This window comes from Monomorium pharaonis, chromosome 5 (assembly GCF_013373865.1).
Source record: "Monomorium pharaonis isolate MP-MQ-018 chromosome 5, ASM1337386v2, whole genome shotgun sequence".
NCBI lineage: Eukaryota > Metazoa > Arthropoda > Insecta > Hymenoptera > Formicidae > Monomorium > Monomorium pharaonis.
In genome coordinates this window covers 6,211,493-6,236,734 of record NC_050471.1, presented here as the reverse complement: position 1 = coordinate 6,236,734, position 25,242 = coordinate 6,211,493, and the positions used below count along the sequence as shown (strand labels likewise).

General features: G+C 43.8%; 1 pseudogene; it reads left to right on the top strand.

Annotated features, from left to right (window-relative positions):
• Nucleotides 1-1,589: 1,589 nt before the first annotated feature.
• Nucleotides 1,590-23,064, top strand: LOC118645581 (annotated as a pseudogene).
• Nucleotides 23,065-25,242: the final 2,178 nt, after the last annotated feature.

The window sequence follows — 25,242 nt, the reverse complement described above, 5'->3', positions numbered from 1 at the left end:
AAGGTATGTCAAAGGTTGCGTCCAGATGTAACTGGCTACCGTACACGTTTCTGGAAATACAGCTAATCCGATAGTTGGGATCGAAGCGAGGAAGAAGAAGGAGCGAAAGGAAGTGGAAGTCTCCTCGAAGAGAAAAGAGAAAGGGAGAGTGAGAGAGAGAGGAAGAGAGAGAAAGAGAAAGGCAAAGGTTAACTCTCACACTGGGTTATTAAGGGTTCGCGTAATAACGTGTTTGCGAGAGCGCGCGGTTGCACGCACCGCTCACGAGGTGGAACATGGCATGGCCCGCGGGGTGCTCTCTCTCGGATCCAGCATCTTCCAGAGCTCTACGAAAGCGTCGGCGTGGCCGCCCCCGACTCATGGGAACGTCCTCGGGGCAGCATAGGATCGACGGGCCCGCGCGCAGCCATAGAGCTGCCGTCGGAATTTTTCTTAGGAACTTATTAAAATCTAAGGCTCCCTCATTAGAATTGCGTTGGAGTCGAGCGGGACGATTGCGCGTCGTTTACAATTCCCCAGATAGTTTCTACGAAATCATTATAAATCGATCGCAATAACAGCCACGAAATAGTAATTACAGGAACGATACTGTTATTAAAATATAAAAATTTCACAAAAAGTTAAATGATTTTTCGAGAATAAAAGTTTTCATTCATCTACCCGTATAATACGTTTTTAAAGAACTGTCGCTACTCATTTCAATAACTTCATGGTCTTAATACATATCGTAAAAAATAAAAAATTTACATTAAATTAAATTAAGTAGCAAAAAATCTTAACTCTAACGCTACTTTTTAATTAAAGCTTCCCTACTCATGGAAACCCAAAGGGGTGCATTATACCCTTCGTGTCTCTCACGGTGCCCATACGAACGCTTCTGTTCCTCACTGTGGGATCGGAGTTCCATCTTGCTTCTTCTTTAGACCGCTTCTCTACGATTTCAATTCCGAGACACCCGGCATCGGCCGGCGGAAGGTCCGAGAGTTTACCGGTAGGCAATAATTTCGCGGGAATGCGGCGGCGTCGGCGGCGGCGACGGCACCGCGGCTTTCGTGTCTACGGAAAAGAATCTCGGACAGAGCTCGATAACGGATCTCACGCCGGATTCCGCGCCGTGAACAAATTGGACTCTCTTGAGCGACCGGACTCCCCGTTATTCCCGAATAGAACGGTCGCTGCGAAAATTAACCCTCATCAGCGCGTGGTGGCTCGGCGCTTATCTCGCTGGAATGCGCATAAACTATACACGAGACACGAACACGAAAGTAAATTCACATAATTAAGTGTCCAATTTTACGAGTCGAGCGTAACAGTATTTCTATATATCCACGCACAGCGCAGTATTTCATATTCCTACTTTCCCTCGTACATTATATTCCCGACACTCTCTAATCCCATCTTAGAGAAGTGGAGAAATAAAAGGGTGAGCCGGCTATCAAGAATTCTTATCTCGTACAAGCACGAGCGCGCGCTAAGTAATTCCTAAGCGAAAAGAAAGAGAGGATGATGACGAGATCCAAAAAGAAGGCGAAGAGACGCGCGTGGAAGTAGAGAGCGAGAGAGGAGAGAGATCAAGAAGCCGAATGGTAATGGAGAGGACGAGAGGAGCAGAAGGAGCCGAAGCAGGAGAAGGAGAGGGAGGAGGAGAGGAGATGGGTGAGAAGGTGGCTGGCACGTACATCAGGTATGCGGGTGAGAAACACCCCGGGGGCGCCCCTGCCGTTCCGCCCACGTTTAAGGTGCCCGTTGCGAGTGGGCCCCGCGTGCCTCCGGGGGCCCGGCGATAAACTCCCGAGAGCCGAGGGTTCTCTCTCTTTCTCTCTACTCTCCAGCTGCGAGACTCGCACGCGATCCACGACTCTCGAGAAGAATCGAACGCCCCCGCGGGCACACGCCGTCATCACGCGAACCTGCAGGTAGAAAAGGAAGAGGGGCACAACTGGCCCTCCCCGCACTTATTTCTGCGTTTCAGGCACCAGGAGTAATCTCCGTGGCTCCGCCGCGGCCTTCTGTAATTTCCACGGGCCCGTTCCTTCTTTTTTTCTCTGAACCTCTCAGACATTCCTCCATTTGTTATCCTGTCCGGAAAATGAAAATACGTTCCTGGGTTGTCATTTGCCGGCGAACATGCCGGCGATATGTTATCGTTCGATACGCGTACTATCGCGTGCCGTAAATTCTTCACGCGGCGAATAATTAGCATCATAGTAATGAACAATCGAAATTCGATCGTAATTGGATCGTAACAGTCGTTATTACGACTGAAATATACGAGATGAGACATAACTAAATGAGACATGATATTCCATCTTGATTCATTTTCTAAAGCATTGTTTCTTGTATCTTTCGTAAAATCCTTTTATCCCGAAATATATTGCTACAGAGCGAAGATGAACAACGCCGTGTAACTAGCAACCCTACCGTCGCCCATGCATTAGAGGCCCTCCATGGCCCTCCATTATCTCTTCTAGACACACAACAATATAGAATATAATCATAATCATAAATTTCAAAAAAAAAAAAACGATCTCTTCCTATGATTTATGAGAAAAAAATAATCCAGAATATTTGAAGACAACGTCGGGAGAAGAATTATTAGGATAAATGCTATATTTTGCCGTTATTATACGTCTCGCGAGATAGGGATACAGATCCTCTATAATTCCTCTTGCATCGCGATGTAAAAAGTCCTCGTGCCAAGAGCACGGGCCAATCGCGCGGTAGCGCTACGCGCGATCTCATCCGCGAGGAAGCGTGCACTTTTCCCGCATAGCGGTCCCACGCTCTCTGGTGCATTACAGGTTCATCTCCGCCTACCGACCGCTCGCGGGGATGCGGTCCATGTCGGCGATCGATATGCACGGCCAAATCGAATCGATCGTGTATAACTTGTATACTACCGAGCGATCGCGCTGCGCGAAAAAGAAAAATTCTCGGTCAATTACAAATACTGCCCGCAGATGTGGATGGTCAATCAATCTGCGGACATGCAATGATTAGTGGATCATGAAAAATTGAAACGAGATATCGGGAGAGCGTTGTTCAGAAGATTAAATAACGTGAAACTTCTTTTAATTCCTCAATAGGAATTAAAGAAGCGTCAAAATTAAACAAATTATATTAGCGATTAAAGACCTAAACGAGACTTTTACTAACGTTTATTTTAATTCTCTCATTCACTTAATTCGGCCTTTATATGTGCTTTAAACTTTTATCTTCAATCCTTTTTTTTTTTTTTAACTTGACGAGATTCTCCTCGCTCAGCCATACAATGGACGCGCGGCACACTCGTGCGATTCTCATGTAAATTGATGTAATCCTTACGCGCGGCACGCGTCTCCTTCTCTAGGGACGGCCAATTTGGCCGATATCTCGGCAACATCACGGCGGGATCGATAAGCCGGACCCGGGCATTACCGGCTACGTGCATAGCCGGGGCAAATTGCGCGCGTATGTATGAATAGAGACGGGCGGCCTCTCGCTCGCACACGGCGATTGTCATTAATTAGACAGTTGGCACGCGCGCCAGGTGAAGCTCGCTCGTGTTCACCTGCGACGGAGTCACACCGGAGTAGTATATTATGTACAACATATAACGCGCGCGAGTGCGACGCGCGGCTTTTTGGCTCGCCGACGTGCCGCCGCATTGTGGCCATTGTGCGACGGCCGGCGCCGTTTATAGGGGTCGCCCACATGACATCTGACCCACATCCGGCCGATGTTCAGCGGGCATCGATATCGTCCGGGCCGCGCCATTAAAACGTCGAATAATTTCGTGCCCGCGAACTTATGTACCAGGGGGGATTTACGGTGGATCGATAGACGCGCGAGTGTCGCGCGACCTGCTTCCATGATCGACGTGAAAGTGAGATTATTCGATCGCTGGAGTTCTTTACTTCAAACGCACGTGATGAATATCAGTGTCGAAGGCTAATGCGACTTGATCTTATCTGTTTAAATTAGCTAATTGTTTTTGTCATACGACTTACTACATCAATCAATTGCATTTTAGCTTATTTCGTATGTTTCTAATTTTTGTAATCATGTTAAAATATTATGATGATAAAACAATATATAAATTATAAGTTACAAATTTTATCATGCCAATGCAATGGAACACCTTACAGTCTTAACTTCGCGCGAGATAATTCTTACGTAGAGAGCATGTATTATTTATTATATATATTTTTATTTGTATTAAATATATTTTCTCGTCCTTCGTTATCTATGTTTGTGTCTCTACGTAAAGAGAAAAATATTTTTGAAGAGAAAACAACTTCCGCGTAAACGATACCTGCTTCTGTGCACCTTCTGGAAAATTAAAAGGCAACACCTGTAGCCCCCGTAGCACTCGCGCGCTGCAAGATGCCGCTTTCGCGGGCGATGTAACGTAATGAGGCGAGGAGGGCGAGCAGCGCGCAACGAAAGCGACCGGGGCTCGATAATCGCCAGAAATTCCCGATTATTAAGCGTACAGGTGTTTACACCGGGGAACCAATTCCGGATCTGCCCGAGACGCCTTCCGAAGAATACGCCGCGCGCGTGAACGACCCGCGAGGAGCACCCAACGCGCTGGTCGAGTGTGCGTTGCCGTTGGTTCTTACGGGATAAGAAATTCGCTTCAGTTGCAGCTGGTCGCTTCTTTTTGCGCCGTTCGAACCTGAGATGACTCCGCGTGATAATTATGCAATGTTGACTTTATGACGAAGACGTATTGCGGTTACCTTGTTTATAAGATTAATATGTTAATTAATATGTAAAATGTTATATTACGTATGCCAGGAACTTGTCGTTCGATATTGAATATTAATTAAGATTTACCATACAAATTAATTGCAAATCCATGATAGCGAAACGCTATTCTTACAATTTAATTTGGAGGCTAGCAAAAGCATACCTCAACTTTTACTCGGTATTTAATATCAATGTTATTTTTAAATATCATAATCTTTTTCTCTCTCTTTACCTCTTAGAAAATTGTATCCTTTAGTTTCTAGTGTCTTCCGCGAAAAATACATCTAGATATATATTCTATATTTGTACCTATTTCGCGATATTAAGGATGCATAAATACAATTTGTCCCAGTAACACCTTATCGAACTATAATTACGCGCACCTGAACGCACGCGCGCGATAGTCGCAACTTTCAAGATCGCGGATCGATTCGTCGTTGCGAGATAACGCGCGCTCGCCCCGGCAGGCTTGTTAATGCAAATTTTGCTGTCGTGCCCCTGTTTCACCCCTCCCCCTTCACGCCCTCCTCCGCGGCAAAGCGTTTCACCCTAATTTCCTGCGCCGTAGCACCTGACGGTGCACGAAGTGCAGCGCTGCTCGCGTGCTCACCCAGCAGCTTCCGGTTCCGGCGCGTGCTTAAGCATTCCGGCTGTTTGCACTCGCGAGCGTGAACACGCTGAACGTGCACACAGCGCACGTACACATATGCACACATATCCACCTGCCCGAGCATACGAGCGTCCGCGATGTGCCGTTGCCACCCTGCCTAGTGCCCCACCTTCCCCCTACATTGTGCACCTGATGCATCGAGGAGCTGCGCCCGTAGATCGACAGATAGAGATGTTAATGATCGCGAATTGAGACAAGGAAAGGGCGCGCGGTTCGACAAATGGCCCGCTGAAAATAATTATCGCCCGGCTGCCAAAAAATGCCCTCGCACGCAAATCGATTCAGGATAGACGAAATTGTATAATTAGCAAGCCATTTGAAGATACCTCGAGAAAGCTCAATGCTAAATTTATCGAAAAATTCGTAATTAAAATTGAAAAGTAGAATAAAATTAAATAGACCAAGGCTATCAATATCACTTTGTTTAAATCGTGTATTTTCCCTTTTTTTTATGTGCAAAGATTTATTTCTTCGGTTAAGTTTTTGGTTAAATACGTGACAAAAGTCACGTATTCAGAAAAATGTAAAGATCTTCCGTAAAATATGTTTTGACACTCGAGGACAAAGAGATCCTTTAATAATCACGTCGCAGGTGCGGGAGCAGATCGGTCAGTCGTCCAATATTCGCTTCGCGTTTCACGAGCGAGCGGTAACATCGATTAACATCGGCAAGACGAGAAACGTGTTACACGACGTTGGTTTAACACGTCGCATGCCAACCGGCGACGGTTTTCCAACACTCCCTTAACTTTGACCGTAACGCATCTTGAAATTCAACGAAATATTTTCACTAAGCAAGATGATAATATTGCCACAAGTAATTACTCACGAATCGTACGAATTTCTCAATGTTTTTTCAGATATTCTACACAAAATTATTAAGCGCGGTGCAGATTACAGACAGCCATTCGAACGCGTCGTTTATTCGCACGCTAACGACGCTTCACAATTTTTGCACAATCCAATTTCGCCTGACCACCCGACTCCAAGAAAAAGGATTAATTGATAAATTACTCCCATAACGCAAAGCTGCCTCGTTCTTCCTTTGGAAGATCGACGGGTCCCGCTAGACAAATTAAAGTATCGCGTTGTACGGTTAACTGCGCCATGATCACAGGTGAGCATTCGGTGAGCAATCGTCGCGGAAACTATACGCAAGCTGGTGTCGGACAAATATTATCGTCGGAACACATCGGACATTCGGGGCGGTCCGAATGCTGGCAATTAGCGGTGGCAGGTGGTGATTACCGGGGCCAGAATGATCCTCCTAAACACCGGAAACGTCCCTCCATGTCGGCCGGGCGTGATTCCACGGCCTCGCCGTATTAAGACGGGGACCCGGCGACTCTACGAAGGCGCAATAATTCACGGGCGATCGCGAAAGAAATTGCCGGTCTCGAGTCTCGTACAAGCGCTAACGATCTCCCCCGGCCAATTACACGTCCCGCGGGTCGATAATCAAAGTTCTCCCCGCATGTGCGGCGATTAGAGCCGCGGAGCTCTCACTCCGCGAGAAATGGATGAATTGAGGAGAGAGAACGGCGAGAATTCATTTCGTGAGATTGAAATTTCTAATCTACGAAATGGCCGATTGAATTCCTACCTTCTTTCCTCTCTTGACGTCGTAATACCATATGGTTGTTTACATGAGAGACCGCGATGGAGCGCCCTTCGATCAATTTAAGTAATATAAATTTGAGCATAAGAAGATAAATATTTGCCCTTATGCGTACCTATATTATTAATGAAATTTGCTTTTTATTTATCAAATAATTAAATTAATAATTAATATATAAAGACCATAAAATGTGTAACACAATTAAAATCTAGATAAAGAGGTCAACAGCGATCATAACGAATCTTAGAGTTTTAATCAATATTTCACATATATGTTTTTATATATTTTTTCTAGTTCTTTGAACTGCGCGCCGTTCAATCTTGAAACGCAAGTTTTTAATTGAACCAAAATATTACAATATTAAAGTAATAATCAATTTAATAATACTAATTGAAAAGACTGTAAAGAATTTATTGCATTTAATTAAATTAAATTAATACAAATAGGTTTTAAATTAAATTAATATAAACGTTAATATGCGCAAAATACTGATGCTCTAACGAAATATTATAAGTTAGTCCCCTGTACTGAATAACTGCGTTCGATATTTAATTACAAACGAAGCGATTGTGCCACCGAAAGTTTACTCTAGAGTTTCTCACCCTTCTAGTCGGTGCGGAAGAACAGCGAGGAAGGGACAGATGGAAAAAAGGAATCCGACGCAAAAAGGGCATCTTGTTTGCGGCCGACGAGGCACGGAGGCCGTGATTCGCTGCATGGCTGACGCCATATGGTGTGCAAACCGAGAGGCTACTAGTCAATCACCGTTTCGCATTACGCAAACGAACGAGCCGCCCGCCTCGCTCTGTTGGTCGTTCAGAACGCAAGTACCATAAATCCACATAAACAGAAAGGACAGCCGGAACGATCGCAAATAACGATCCAGCTTCTAATTAGATTACCTCCGCGCTCGTTTAGCACAATGCTTTTTTTACGTTAAAATAAAAATAAAATATTTCTAATCGGACACTATTCCATTATCTATTTAAAAACAGGATACCAGATTTAAAAAATTAGATCTAATCTAAAATATCTAAATTAACCTTCACATTTTTTAATATAATTTTTATTAACATTGTTAAATTTGTGGAGATAATTACAATCGAGATTGATCAGTTTTAACACTTAAAATAAGTTTATTTATTTATATTATTTATAGTACAGCATAATATAAATAGCGTAGATTGTTATTAGCAATTCTCATGTACCGGATCAATATGTTCTCTATTTAAAACTCAACATATATGCATGTACACGTGTTTGTTTTTAATTTCAGAAAGATTCTTAAATGTTGTGTTACTACAATATCGTATATGTTTTTTTTTTCTTTTTCTACTATGCCATTAGTACACAATTGTGTAATATATTTGAGAGTCGATTGTGCTGGAGAGAGAGGGGGAGGGAGAGAGAGAGGAGAAAGAATGGATTTTATTGAAAATTCGGTCATCCATCACAGGACTCGATCTAAACGAAGTCTAAGGTGAATTTCATCTTCATCGGTCGTCCATGCATCGATGAATTTACAAGTCCGTAAAACGCCGTGTTTGCAAATATTAACTATCTCAAATCGTAGAAGATCAATTTCTTTCTGCGAATACAATTTCTAAGATAAGATTAGAAACTGAACGATAAGGGAAGCGAAAGGAAAGACGATGGGAAAAAAAGAACCTCTCTTTCCCATGGTCTATTCCGAGAAATAAAAGGGAGAAAGGAAAAGAGCGAAAGAGAAAGAGAGAGAGAGAGAGAGAGAGAAAAAGGGGAGGAGGAAGAAGAGAAAAGAGAGAAAGAGAAAGATAGCACCCGTGTCGCTCAATGGTCATAAACGCCGAATCATAATCGCGGTATCATTAACGACGTCGTGCGAAAGAAGTAATTAAAGCGCGCGCCTCGTGTTCCTCGCGAACTCGAACCCGACTGGCTCTTTCTCGGCTCGAATTAACGGCTCCTTCTCTCTGGCGGGGTTTTGCCGCACAGCTCCTGAACTCCCGAGTACGCGGAGTACGCCACGTCATTCCGCGCGACGTCGTGACATCGAGCACATTGAGCGCAGAAGAGACACGCCGCAGGAACGCCTCTACCTGCCCCGCCTGGCCGCCGCAAAAAGTGGATCTGCCGCGCCGCGCCGGTGGAAAGGCTCGTCGGCGCCTCTCTCTCCCTCTCTCTCTCTTCTCTCTCTCTCTCTCTCTCTCTCTCTTTCTCCCTTGTTTTTTGTATCATCGCTACTTACTTGTTAATCAAATCGCGAGGAGAATTTCAAGATTATTTCTGCGCGCTAAGAAGCGATAAGATTAATGTACGATCGTCAGCTTGCGGCCGGCAAATTATGGTTTATATCCTCTAGAAGCGAGAAGCAATCTTCGAAACATGCATATTTAAGCGTTTATTACTTGTAATGGCAAAGTCAGCAACAATTTTAATTATTGCTTTGGTCATTAAGATTAAATTGCTTCAATTATTAAGATCAAATTATTAACAGATGTTAAATTTTTTTCAATTCTTTGACGTAAAAGAATTTTACACGGTAATTAATTTTGTTTTACTTATGTGCCCCAATACTTTATCATTTTATTCACATGTGTCAAATAAAAAATTTCAATAGAAAAATTTTTAAGTCCAAAGGGAGAAATTCCTTTATCGGCGTTAACAGATTTTTGGTACCTGCGTTAATCGTCTGTTCGCATCCGAGAAAAGTAATATCGAACAAAAATGATTGCGAGAATCTGTATGTCTTTGCGTAAAAAAAAACCGCGTAATAAAATGACCTGCCGCAACTAACACATAAACCATTCAAATGTAAGCCGCTTCTTTTTTTTGTATCCTAAATAATTTTCGCCTATCTAGGTGCCCATCTTGTGTCCCGACCACCTGTATTACTTAGATACTGAAAAATAAAGGGCACGTCTTCTGCATCTCACACCGACTGGCTAGAAGGCGGATCGTATCTCCAACCCCGGCGCGCTTCGACATCTCGTTTCGCATCCGCGATGATAAAGGGCCCCGGGGGGCTCACGATGGGGCCCGTTTCCTACCGACCCTATCCACCTTTTTCTCCCTTCCCTCCCCCTCCTCCTCTTTCCTTCGTTCTTGTTTCTGCGCACAGTAGCCGAGAGACGAGAGGCTGCCTCTGAGTTTGGCTCGGAACTGCATTCCGCAGCCGGCTCTCCGCTCGAGTCGCGTTGCATTCACCGCCATTGGCGCCACACGCGCATTTCTCAGCGTCGCCCTTTTGCACACGCACGTATCTGCGTGTAGGTACGCACGCATCCGCGCACGCACACGGCGAGGCGGCCGCGCGTGCATACGCGGGACCACGCGGATCCCGAATCGTGTTCCTCGCATAAGCGGAGATACGCGAGACCATAAAATTACATCCACGTGATTGTTCGCGTGTGTCATCGCAACTACTAGAATTCCGCATTATAATAATATGAGACGTGTCCCTAATTCTGTACTTCGTCTATCTCTCTCTCTCTCTCTCTCCCTCTCTCTTTTCACCTACCTTGTAATACAATCGCGATCTAAAACGGATTCGTAGATATTTATGGATGATTAAGATATAATAGGCATCACTGTATCATTTTTTAACGTCATTCAATTACTTGAAGAGATAATTTATGTTTAAAAAAAAAACATACTTTTTTATTGTTCTACAAATTATTATTTGAGAATTCTTCATTGTATTATTTAATTACTATCTAATTAGATAGTTATGCTTTTAGCGTGTCATTACAAATGCTCATTATTATTATTTAACTTTTGAAATAAATACACGTGTAATAGTTATTTTTGTATTTTAATTATACTTTTGTATATACAGAGAGAGAGAGAGAGAGAGAGATCGAATTTCAATTGCGCAGAATTTGTCTTCGCTTCACAATCTCCATTCCAACGGAAACCGTGTTTCTTTGACTTCGCCGACAGTTTCGACAGCACGTGGCATACGGCTAGCGCGCGTATTCCAGGTTTCGCGCTACCGGCTCATGAATAATAATGCCAGTCGTGTCGAGCAAGCGAGCAAGCGAGCGCGCGATCGCGGACTCGTGTCTCGATGACTCATTCGACACGAGGAGGTGAAGAAGGAGGCAAAGGAGCCGTACACCCACGCGACGTTTTCTTACCCTTCTCGCTTTCTTAGAGCAAAAAATAAAAGAAAGAACCGTCCTCGCGGGGATGGAAATAGTACATCAAATTAAGATACGACTAGCTTCCGCGGGGACAGGTGTCGCCTGGCGTGTGATCTTTTTCGAGGAATCGGGTCATCGCACGCTCGGCAGCACGATGATTGACGGAGACGGAGGACGTTCAGAATCGCGACGGACAAGAGAGATGACAAAGGAAGAGAGAAAGAGTAAGACGTATTCCGTACTCCGTACGTTAGGGACGAGGATGTCGCCGTGCTTACTTCCTCCCTTCTGAGTAAGTCCGTGTTCCTAGGATTCATCCTGTTCTCCGATCCGCCTCGGACCGACCCGCGACAAACGTGCGCTGCACTCACATGCGATGCATAATAATGCAACACGAGCGCGTACGCCAGTGTGGTTGCACCGGGACTATCCACCTATCTACCTACCTACCTACCTACCTACCTACATACCAGCTATCTAACTATCTACCCCGCATTCTCGCATTCCTGAGAATTCGCCCGTGTTTCAGGAAACGTTTCGCTCTGTCCGGGTTTTCTTAGCAGCGAGGCGCCCGTCTCTACTTATGAACAAGGTTTTCTATTTGTGAAAGGAGAAAATGCGGTTCACGAATAATTAAGCCCCGATACAATCAATCGCAAGCAGTGCTAACTGCGAACAACTGTGATTATCGTCCTAATGTAAGGCTCTGTCACAGAAATCTTGCATAGATAAGCCGGCAGTGAGCAAGGGAATTAAAATACGTGTTTTGATACATCCCAGTTTCATCTAACAATAGGCGCAGATTTCCTCTCAACCGAGAAAAAAATCTGGGAATGGGACATAAAATGTACACAATATATATTTATCTCGTTCATTCCGTTATACAATTCACAGTCATCTGCACGTGACGCAAGACAGATCGCTGCTAATGGAGCCAAATTGGCCCACGGTTAAAATTAATGCGACGTCGCGAGCATCGATCCGATATTTTATCCTGTGCCCATTGTTGTTGTTTTCGCGCAGATGGCCGGTGCCCGGGGAAGAAATATCCACGGGGTCGGGATACGTGGCCGCGGGTGTCACCGGGACGGCGAATACCGAGAATGTCCGGCCAGTGTGGCGCCAAGCCACACGTCGGTAACTTTATATCGCACGTCTAAGTACGGCACTGGCGAGGGCCGACATACCCGGTCACGACTCAACGACTGAAACTCACCGAATATATTTATACGACAGAAGGAGACGCGGCGGCAGGAGGCGGGGTGGTGGCGGAGCACGGGGGAGGAACGGGTACATCTGTTTCCATCCGGGCACGTGTCTACGGAATTAGAACGTTTCGAGGGAGACGAATACGCGCGCGGGAGAAAAGACTCGCGGGGACGACAAGCCAGACTGAGAATACCCACCCGTGGCCCCGCGGCCGCTGCACTGGACCGACGACGACGCACCGATTCTGGGATGCCTCGCGGTCAGCTGGCGCGAAATAACAACGCCGGCGGGCGAGCGCACACTTGCCTCGAGAATAGAGCGGTATATATAAATGGGACCATTTGTTAATCTCCCATTCCTTTTCTTGGATATCTGGTGTTCCCGCGAACGCGGAGACACAAAAAAATCTCCAATGACATATGACGAAACGTATATACCTGTCCCAACTGATGTAAATTAAACATCGAAATGATTCAAAAGATTGCATCAATGACGCTAGTAAACTAAAATCGTAAATTATGAATGTTGCGCACGTGGACTTGTATATAATCTGACAGAATTACGAATTTTATTTGCCTTTTGAGTTATTTTACTAATTTAGATGTGGCTTTTCCTCTTCCCGAAATATTAGATGACTAAACCTCTTGCTGGCATTAATTTTCTCAAGTTAACAAAATTGTCACGAACCGACGTCCTTTGGAAAAGGGTGTTGCACGTAACTCGAGACGAAAGCGTTCGTTTTCATCGCGCCAAAGCAGCCAGCGGCAGAAAACGACGTCGCGGCGATCGAGATAGCGCGGAATTCGCGGCGACGCGACTCCGGTACGTGTCAAGGGGGGTGACAGGGATGCCAGCTGGACGTCGGCGCCGTGGCGTCGTCGCGAGCCGACGTCCTTGTTTTGTAAGTCGCAGCGACGCCTCGCGACGCACTCGTAGCAGCCGTCTCTCTGTGTATGACACTTCGCGCATGACCACGCGACCAGACGAATGCGTGCAGGTGTTCCGCGGGTGGAATAGAAAACGGTCCGGGTTTCTCTAGCGTTGTGTGGATGTATAATTAGAGCATTTCGAAGCGCTCGGCGAAGATGCCAGCTTTGAGTTTCTGACAAATGTCCCACAACTGACGCGGCGCTCCCGACATCAAGCTGGAATGTATTATAGAAACCGCTAGGAAAAGAGGCCCCCCAAAAAAACAGAAGGATTATCATGGAACTGTGTAATCTACCCTGTCTAACACTTTTAGAAAAATTTTTATAGACCCGAGGAAACACTTTGTGACAGATTCGTTCCTTCGAGTAAAGTAAAAGTCTTAAAAGAAACAAATAATGAGATAAAAGATCGATAATTAAAAACATTAATCGAAGAAACATTATATAAAGAAATTATTCACATAAACTTCGCCTTATCTATCAATTTATCCTGCTTTACAGAAAAAATTCCGTAAAAATTCTATAACATTTGTTTTCCGACACTTCAAGTATACCGCGGGATCCTCAATCAATCCATTTAATGATTTCCCCATCACCTGCCGCGGCAGCCTATGGTACTCTTTCTTACTGATTACACGTAGACGTTCAGGCTTAAGTATTCCGCTCGTACGTACGTAACCGCTATTGTTCGCGCTCGCATGTACGACGGGTCGTGAAGCATTCGCGAGGGCGAGTGCCGTTCGAGCGAGCGGAATCTCAGCGCGACGGGCTCGCGCGCCTCGTCCAGGCTACCGGGTAGAGTAAAGAGTGGGCGAGGACTCTGATCCTCGGGCTGCACGATCTCCCTCTCCCTTTTCCCACCCCCTCTCTCTCTCTCTCGCGAGAGAGCTCTCGGCATAAAACACATGGCACGTACGTGTGCGCGCCCGTGTGTGCGTGGCGCCAGATGTCGCGCCTCGTAATCTTTACGTCGCGGCCGGTCGCGGGGTGCCCGCCGATCCCCCGTCACCCCCGCGACATCACCCTCGCAGCATCGACCTTTCTCTCGCTCGCTCACCCGTCGCCCTGTCTCCTTCTCTCCCCCGGAATCCTTTTATCGTTCTCGCAGCCGAGAGATCTGCCTTTCGCGCGAAGAGACATTGGAACCGCGTATTGTGTTTCTATAGCCGCAACAATAACAGCGAGTTTATGCGCGACCAGTCGGTCGGTGCCGACATCGGCAGGGACTCCGTGGCGGAAACGAACAGCCGGTGAAAAAATTGCCTTGACCCCTGAAAAACTATGTGTCTCAAAGCTAGAAAACGGTTCTCGCGTGCGCAGCTTCCCTCCCTCTTTTTTTCTAATATTCGATCCTTTCAGAAGATAATCAAACAATTAAAGCGCCATGGATTCGGATGTTCAGCATGTAATTGATCGCGTTTTTTATCGCAGCAGCAGCAGCAGCATAAAAAAAAACGTGATGACACTTCTGGAACACCCAGTATAGTACGGTGTAACGACTCAAAGGCTACCGATTGCCAGAAAGCATGAAATTGCATTAGTCACCGCGTTTAACGTTCACATCTGGCCGTGGCGCGATGAAAATAACAGCTCGCAGGTTCTGGCGACAGTATTAACGCGCGCATGAAACGCGTGAATTATTATTTTGCTACCGATACACGCGGGGGTCTTGTGAAATTTTACGATTTACACATTTCCACCTGGCACGCTCGTTTGCACGTGGTAATGACCAATCAGTCTCGTCGTTATTGATCTCCGCTCCGCGAAACATCTCACTTGGCTATAATCGCAACATCGGCTACATTCAAATATCGCGATATCACAAAAATCTGAACTTTAGTTCTCTTCTTGAAAAAATCAATTAGGAACTTTTTTTACGAAAGTTAATTTCTTTGAATATAAGCAAGAAAAGCTAATATCGATCAAATCTTAATGCTTAATAATTTTACAATATTGTACAAAGGTTCCGATTAAAACCTTAAAGCTGATTTTTCGCAATATCTTTTTTTTTCACGAGAGATGCTCATTATTCTCTAAATTGCAATCAGTATATTTATCACTGATTTGCAGTTTGAGTTGAGTTGAACTATAAATTGTATAATTCATGCAAAATTCTTAGACATCAAAATCTTTGACTGATATTGGCTTATACTTGATGTTTTCGTCGATTTACTATTAATACCGTTAATTTGTTTACTTTGCGATTTACGTATAAATTATAAAAAATGCTGTTCAACTACATATTTCGCAATATATAAAATCTGCTAAAGATCCAAAATTTTGTTGTCGCAATTATAATATTTTCGGAAGCAATGATAAGTCATTTAAATTTTTATGCAACTCTTAAAATCAGGTCACGCGAACGAAAGCAAAGTTCAAAGGCACAAATCCTCTCGCAGATGCGACATTTGTCTTTTTTATTATCTCGACTAAATCGTGGATTGAAGACAATTGTTCTCCTTTCGAGAGGAGAATGGGCTACTCGCTGGTCGATTCGTACAATCGGTAGGCGGTCTTACAGAACTCAGGCGGTTTACCGCCTCCGATGAAGAGATTATGACATCACGTATATCCCATAAAAGGCGCATCTGCCGTACATTTTCCGCATCTGCGCCGAACGATCTTCGGCTCATGTTGAGAACAACATCGGTGAGGGACCATTCCGCGGATACACGCGAGTGCTCCATAAACGTCTCGTTTCTCAATGACACGTGAATTACATTCGCGGCGCGCAACAACGTTCACGCGTACGATGAAGGCATCGGCAAGAAGATATCGGGACGCGAGGTATCTGTCGCCATGCCGCGATATTGGATCCGTAAATTAACATTTACGAGATATCCTTCTCGGAATCGATCGGGCCGCCGGCTACGAAGCCCGTTTCGTAAGGCAGAGATCGAGATCGCATGCTGCCGACGAAGGTTGATCTCCATCCGCACGCTAACGAGAAAACAGGACCATTAGGGCAATGAGCCATGGAAGATAACTCGATTATCGATTACCGCGCTCGATGGAGAAACCGCGAGAAGTCCTTGAAGGACTATAAAGAAATCACGTTTCCACACATTTCATCCGTTCGGACCCAGGATACCGAATGATACGCGAAAGAAAAAGACGATTGATGAACTTAAGGAACAAGAGTCCAGACTAACTCTCTAAATTGCGGTTTCATTCTATTTAACAAATAAAATTCAATTTTGTGTTGTTATTTAAAAAAAATCATGATTTTATCCTTATTGCAATTTTACGTCAAATTGAACTTTTTGCATCTCTGTTCTTAACCATTACTGAGCTGCCGATTCTTTTCAAGGTACGATATGGAAGATCAGCCCGAGGCATGACGAAACGCCCATCTTGAACGGCTCCTAGGCATCCGGTAGCATTGGCACGGCGTATTCGTATGACGACGATAAACGCCTTCGCAAAGTCTCATTTTTTCGCTTCTTAAGTGCGCGTACCTGGCGGCTCTTTCCTCTCACCGGTGTCCTCGCGGTCGGTCCCGCTTCCAGGAACGATTCAGTGGGAGCGCCGCCGAGATTATCTTGTTTGCGCGAGGTTTTCTCGCTACGAGTGCGGGGGCCGCGGAAAGACCGAAGTATCTTTCGGCGGATCGGCGGACGGCTTAACGCGATGGTCCTAGTGCAATTGACCGCGAGGAAACAAAGGGAAGCCGGGAGTCGCGTCAACTCTCGACCGACGTGATTCGAAAAGTCGATAATAACGTAATAATAATAACGACTCGCGCGCGATTTCATTAGGGATAATGACGGCCGGCGAAGAAGAGAAAGAGAGACGAATGATCTCGCAAGTGCCTATAATATTACGTTCTCGGGATATTCTTCGGCATAAACAGTCGTCAAAGACAAGCCCATCTTCCCCGTGAGCACGGGGGACTAATGACGGCGGCGCGCACACTCGTCGAGATATACGCGCGTTATGATTTGTGGAACGGGGCTTGCCGGCGCGGCGCTTTGTGCCCGGAGAGCGTAGGAGAGCGATCCTCGCGGATGATGCATACGCCGCCCGGATTCCCTTTATGCGGAACGAGAGACACGTGCCATCGTGCACTCGGGGAGTATCGGGTTGCGCCTTTCCTCATTTTATATTCCCCGGTTTACAAACCCACGTTTTCTGGAATCGCTCGACTACTCCGCTCCCGTAAGAAGCGAATCTCATGTGCTTCGCGATAAAATCATACACCGGAGGATCCCGCCTGCACATATATAATTTTTACACAGCGAGAGAGAGAGAGAGAGAGAGCAAGAGAGTTAGGAACACACATCGAACCAGACTCCGGGGGGAACGCAGCGACTGTACGAAGGCACCGCTTAATTAGGCGGCCGAGGGAGACGCAGGTAGAAATCCGTGGTCGACTCTCGCACGGGAGAGCGTAACCCGAGACTATCGCTTACAATTTACAACAACGAGGCAGAAAAGTATATTTGGAATATCCCGGTGACATCGATACACAACCACCGACCGGCCACCTGGGTCACCGAGCCATTGAGTTCCGGGCCCGGTTTTTCCCTCTAGAATTGCCTTAACACCTGTGTCTACTTGCCCATAACGCACCCACTGCACGCCCCAGTCTTCTCTTTCTCCCGTTCGAAGAGAATGAGAAAATGAACGATGCGATATTAACGGCCGAGGTCCCGGCCGAAGTCGTTCTCGTGCGGGCTTTTTACCCGCGATACCTGAAGCCCTTTGCGGTTCGGCCCTACACGGACACGTCTTTGTCTCGTCTATCTTATAAAACGAGATATAATGGCTTATAATTTCAACTTTTACTCAAACGCAATTTTAGAAGAAACGCACGAGGTGCGTTTGAGTTAACGAAACATTTATATTCCGTTATTTATTATAAAGATTTATATATTTAGTTTCTTTTTAGATTACGACAATGAAGAACAAAGAGATTAAGCGTGCGCTTCAGCATAATTTATAACAGATTTACCGAGAAGATATTTAAGCATAGTCGAAAAAAATGTAATAAATTTTGTAATTAGATTCTCAATGTTTCCAGAAATTATATTTAAAAAATTAAAAAGATATTTTTTTATGGGAAATAAATCACTGAGTGGAAGCTTAATCCTCGCATCTGAGAAATCAACTATCTTCGATAACTTATTCGAGCCGAATTAATCCAAATCTAACGAAAGTCGTAAAACGCATTAATTACTCACTTTCTCAATATCCGTCCGAAAATTCCATTAATTCAAAGGATTAAAAAGTCTTTCTAACTACCGACGAAATCGGGTACGTTTCTCGAAGATTCCTATGGATTCGGCACCTGTCTCAAAAGCTATTCGCTTTGCATAAACCTAATATAAATCAAACAAAACTTCTTTAGAAAAAATTTCTTACGCAACGGATACCCAGCTATCTAATCAGTAAGGATTCTCCGGCGTCCCATCGAATGTGAGCATAGCGATAGTAAATTCTTTCAGATGTACAATGGCACCAGTCGACACGACTAACTTTCATGGATAGCGGAGACCCTTACTGCGTTTTGTAACTGATACCTAGAAATGATCACCGTTCGATCGCACCTGTTCGTCTTACCACGGCAGGCCACTCAAGGCGCAACTAATCCGGCTGCAGTTAAAAGCCCCGTTGAAAAGGGAAACATTTTTTCTCTCGAGAAAGGTAAAGCCTATTGTACATAATCCGTAATTTCCTTTCGAGAACTCCAAATGCCCTAGAACCTAAAAAATTCCAGACTTCTGTTTCAACTATAACTGCACAGTTTTCTAAGCTGTGTAGACAACAGAGATTGGCCGTGAAAAGTGCTTCTTAAATCTTAAACCGACCGCAAAGCTTTTAGACATTTCTGTAAGGTCGACAAGATTTCTGTTGAGAAAGAACAACAGCGGATTTCTAATCAGTAATAATCTTCTTTAAAAGCGCATAAAATTTTGCGCTTTAAAATCGAATCTTTCTTCATCACATGGTGAGATACACATTGATGATAGATTTCTATGTACTATATCGTTCACAAATCTTTATTTTACTTGTTGTCCAACAGAACAAAAGAATATGAAAGCACGTAAAAGAAAATTTGTAAATTTTTAATGTGACACATTGATGCTAGATTTCTATGTATCGATCAAAAACTTTTATTTTACTTGTCCAACAGAACAAAATAATATGAAAGCAGATAAAAGAAAATTTGTGAATTTTAAATGTGACATGCAAAATTAAATGCTCTGCTTTGTTTTAGAGAAATAATATACAAAAGACATTTGCTACTTTATTCACAACTAGTCTAAAATGTATTTTAACGGAATGTTAATAAAAGCTAAATTTATAGAATATTTGATCATCAAAAATTGAAAAACATCAGGCGGTCGTTTGAAAACGTCACTTTTATCGAATTTTCCGTAAGAATCAACACCAATTAAAGAAAAACATCGTTATTAAAATCTACACTGTTCCTGATATGTGCAAAGGAAGTAACTAATCATCAAATCTTCATTTCGTGTCAAAGAACTTTTTCTTCCCCCACAAGTAGTACATAATAAACAATTGAAAGGATGTGCCGAGACTGATCCCGTGTAAAAGTAAAAAAGAAGAGATGCACGGGTGAATTTCTATAGCATGAGTAACAGGGAGAGCGAGCAGAAGGGACGAGAAAGACGATGGCGCGTTTGGAGCGCGTCGCCAAGGGCGTCTCCTCAAGTGAGAATCGAGAAAAGGGATGAAAAAAGGAAAGGAACGAGATCGAGAACCGGGGCTGCGAGCAAAGAAGAGGAGGGGAGAGGAGGAGAGCAGAGGGAAATAAAGGCAATGAATGATGCCGCGGCAGGTGCGTCGTGGCGTGTTTAACGAGTGATCCGGTCCCAGGCTCCGGCGCACCTGTAACACTCGCGTCGAACGAATCGGGTCGAAAGAGGGTCCCACCATCATCCAGCGAAACGTTTTCCACTCTCTCGGTCTCACTCGGCCTCACTCCCTCGCACTCGCTCGCTCTCCTTCTTCCTTCACTTGATGGCCTTCTTAAAGATAAATTACGCGGTCACGAGTGCGTAATCGCAGCGCCGCTGATTTACGGCTTCGCGGAAACGCGTATCGAGGTAGCCGATACATGGTGGACTCCTCCTCGAGGTGCTACCTCCCCTCTTCTTCCGTCTCGTGTAATCATTCTGCCGAATGGGCCGAACGGGATGCGCCGGCATGATATACTTCTCGCAATCGAGACCTCTCGAGAAGATCTGTCCGTGAGACAGATTTATCAATCGCGACGTCACCGTGGATGGATACGGTTACTCGATTAAAAAAGTACTCAGAAGAAGATTAAAATAAATTATCTTCGTGCGTCTCCGGTGGCGTCAATAAATTGTATATACTTATGCACGGAAGCTGCTTCTTTCCTTTACTCTTACTGTCAAACTAAAGAATTTATTTCAACAACTTTGGGATAAATTGGCGCGCAATTTAAATTCGTGCTACGGTCAAATTAGAGTTTTATTTTTGAAAAAAAAAAGGGGGGGGTTTGAGGAAAAATTTCTTCTCACAATAAATTACAGGTAATATGTTAACTCTATAAATAATTAGCGCAAAAAATTGTCTTGATTTTCTTTTTTCAAAATTATTTTGGAATAAGAAAACTGTATACAAATATCGTATTGCCGGTGATGCTGAGATTGTATAAGCAGAAGCATAGATACCGCAGCCGTTACTATTCGCGACGCGCCTCATCGAGGCCCGTAAGTCAGGAAGCCGAACGGCCGGGCTTTAAGAACGTGAGAAATAAGCGGTACCGCGTATGTACGAGAGATGAAATACGATCGCTCCAGCCGCGCTCGGAGAAAAGCCATTTCAGATGCGGTTGTGTGAGTGCTTGCGTGCCCGTGCCCCCGCCACGCCTCACCTTGCTTCGATTCGACTCTCATTCCGCCACCCGATACCCACCTGTTGATGCGCCAACGGTTGCTCCGACCTTTCTCGACAATATCACCTACCTATAAGAACCTTTTCCCTCTTTTCTTTCATCTCCTATATTTCGGATTTAAACAATACATTTCGACAATTTCAAATAGCGCCTTTTCTTACCAAGAACTTTTCAGAGAATATCATGAAAGAGTAAAGTAAAATATATTAAAATATTAAAATCTCTAAGTTGCATATACTTAGATTTATATCATAAATATAATTTTGCTTTCAACGAGAGAGAGAAAAATAAGCATATTATGTCGATGTGTCAGAAGTAACATAATATTTAAAACATTTTTTTCTTAGACAAAAGTTTCTCCTATCTTAAAATATTCTTTTTTTTTTTAATATCTTGAAAATATTTTTCAAGATTAGGATACAAATATAAATGAAACAGCTCGTTGCGGTATTGTAGCATTCCAACAATATATAAAATCAAGTAATACAAGGAGAACGTTGATTTCTTTCACAACGGAACACGTTAATCTCATATTTCGTTGATGGATTCAATTGTAAAGTCAATTTACACGAAAAGGAAATAAGCGAACGAACGGTTCAAAAGCCGACAAGGCCCAAACCTCGTCACGTAGAAACGTCAAATTGGCACTCTCTATTTCTTTCTCTCTCAGCCAGGTGGCAAATGCTTGGATAAAATCGTTAATGCGGGATGTGATGATCTTAAAGAAACGGTCACGTAATGTTCCAAAACTTGAAAGACGTGAAGCGCTTCAGGTGACTAAAATCTACTACAAACGAAGAAGTGGCTTTTGCGCCGGCTCACCGATGAAGTAGATCGAGAAGATAAAAGCTGGATCCGCTCTGAACTCTACCGGAAAGATATAAAGACAGAAATCGTGCCTATACAGGGTGTTGAAAAATTACCAGCACGAACATCACCTGGATTCTTCGACTGATTTAATGTCGACAATTTGATTGAAAAAATCAAATACAACTAATAGTCAACTATCGTTTTTTTACATCTTTTCTTAATTTCTACGTTGAACTATCTCTTGACCATTAAAGCTTGCCTTAAAATTATGAAACACATTTGCAATTAACTAAAGAATGACAATTTGTTTTTTGTCTACAAAGAGGATCGCACTATTTGTTTCGTCTCATTTTTTGTCTAAATTAAAGGTAAAAGATCTCTTAAGATTCATATCCAACTCTTTTTCTCGCTTTACAATACTGAAGTTTGCATGTATGATTCCTTGGCACCATGTAGAGAGGACTTGATATAGCGCGGCGCAGAGACAGAGAGAATAGAGAAGATGTAGTAGACTGCCGCGCCTGGGGCCGGGATGAGGAAAAGGAAAATAATAAAAGCGAGAGGTGGGAGAGGAAGAGAGAGAGAGACGGGCAGGCACAGGTGTGCCAGGCACCGTGTAGGCGCCAGGTCCCTCATCGGACAATCCCGCCACCTTTTGCTTGCTTTTTTCTCATCGCCTCCGTTTGGGAAGGGCAGGACGAGGAATCTTTGATCGTAGAGAGTCGATTGCCACGCTGTGAAATCCTCTTAGAGGGACAATCGTTCGAAGTACCATTTTATTTTTGTTCCAATTTGACATTGAAACACTTCGTAAACGTCTTAGCGAAAGAGAGAGGGAGAGAGAGAGAACGAATAGCTTATTAATGAAAATTTAATGGCTTATCCATACCATAATGGAGCGAAAAGTATTTTGACTTGTTTTCTGTGCGTCAACATCTCGCGTCCTTGTTGACTATTTAAGGCAAACGCGTGTAGGTGGTACAGGGAAAGGAAGGTTGCGCCGTCATTTATATGTATACATGTAAAAAGGAGAACATAAGTCGTCCTTTACTGTCAATTACTTGTCAAAAAAAAAAAAATCGAATCTTTGCAACAACTGTACTCGCTCCTCGAATATATCGCGCCACTAGAACGTTTAAATCTCTCGCGGTTCACTGAAAACGTGAATAAATAATAAAGACATAAAATACAGGTGGTATCACTATAAAATACCGATGCAAAACAAAAAATGCATAACTCGTTTCTTGCTATCGGCTATCTATCGAAAAGATCGGCATCCTGCATATGTGCGCGATCAACCCGATAATATTAATATAACTATAATTAACGTGTAAGGTATAATGAATTAATTATTATTAACATAAAATAGCCTTTTAGAATTAATTATAAAAATTAATCGTATTGCTATAACACGTAGAAATAGCGGAACATTCTACTTTTCATATCGGGCACAAGGATGCTAGGGATAGCCACTTAAGGGTCATCCTGGTCCATCTTTGTGTACTTTCACGTAGGCAAACACATCGCGACATAATGCTAGTTAGAGAACGCACTTTTACAACATACGTGGGCGAACGTGTGTATTTTTCCCACGGATGAAACCCGTGGGTCTATTAAAATTTTCGGAAAGTCCGATTCCCGGAATGAAGTCCCCATCGGGAATATTCAAAGCAAACTCTACGATCGATTCAAAACTACGTAAGGAAAAGAATGTGAGTTTACTCTTTATATTCAGATGCAGTATATATTCATGCATACTTTCCGCTTACGTGCGATTGTGTTAAATCAATTCCACTATATAAATTCATCGTGAAGCGTTTAATGATACATGCCTTTGTATATAAGTTTGACACAAAAAAGTTAATCTTTGAAGGATTAAACTACGGCACAACTACGGGGTACCGGAATCCTGAGGCTGCCCGTGTTCCTGACTGGACTTTAATCTCGAGATAGTCTCGCGGGCAGCACCTTGACACTGCACGAAAAGGACCACTCCTCAACCCGGGCGATCCGGTTCTCCTTGACGTGAGTGTGTTAGGTGCAAATGCCACTGCCACCGTGTGTGCACTCGACCGGCCGCTGGCTGAAACGATCCCGAATTTTCGACGGGAGCTGGGCCTCCGCCCGTCTCATTCTATCTTTTTATATTGATTAAATGCGTAACGATTACGGGCATTAAAGCTGCAGGATGTATCGTCGAATTTGCATAAAATTTCAGGGGAGCGCGCGCTCTCCCAATGAATTCGAAGATGACTTTTCCTCCACAACAAATTCAACGGAACCATTCTTGAATTGTCAATGAATATCTCAGCGACCAAGCTTCAAATTAAGACTTCGTTGAAACCGAGGACGTTTGAAATTAAAAAGATTAGAGGGTTAAATTGCTCGAAAGTACTTGTTTCTAACAATTTTTTTGCGACAAACTGAATAAATATACAAAATGTATCATTGTGAGAAACATTTGTATAATCACAGAGAATTTTTAAAATAATTTACGAAATATATGAATATATTTTTGACAAACGATCAGACTACAATAAATGTTTCATCATAATTATTTAATGTTTATAAAAATATATCAAATATTATTTTAAAATATATGTATATGTATATATAATTTGTTAATAATATATTTAGACATATAAGACATATATTAACTTGATTTCTCTCTTTCTCTCCTTCTTTCTCTTAATTCACAGCAGCTTGCTAAAGCAATCTCAATATACTCTTCCGGGAGAATTGCCAAATTTTTTAAATAATACAGCCTATCAGAGTGCGTATCGACTAGAACAGTGTACGCCAGGAAAGGTCGTTGGATCAAGTCGCGTTCGTAGCAAAATGGGAGAGAAGCAGTAGAAAGATTCCACTGGTCCATTATCACGTAACTGCAGCCAGCGTGAGAGACTTCGGAGGCTTCCCTTCTTCAACCGGGGAGAGTCTCAGCCCGAAGGGATACAAATTACTAGTATAAACTTTTAATGCTAGCTCGCGCCGCCGGCTAAACCGATCCCGCACGCCCGCGAGATGCGTGTTGCGCGCGTCTTCGAATTCCAAACGGAAACGTTCCCGCTACCGGAATGCGTTCTCGCCACGGGAGCCAAGTGAGACGTCGGCGGATTGGAACATGACCGAAGGGTAAACCCGGAGGATTGGAATTCCACAGCGTGGGTAAACTAGAGGTATCACGTGTTTCGTTAAAATCTCTTCGACAAAGTTACAAAAAAAAATCTAAAGGAAAACGTCCCGATTAAAAATGA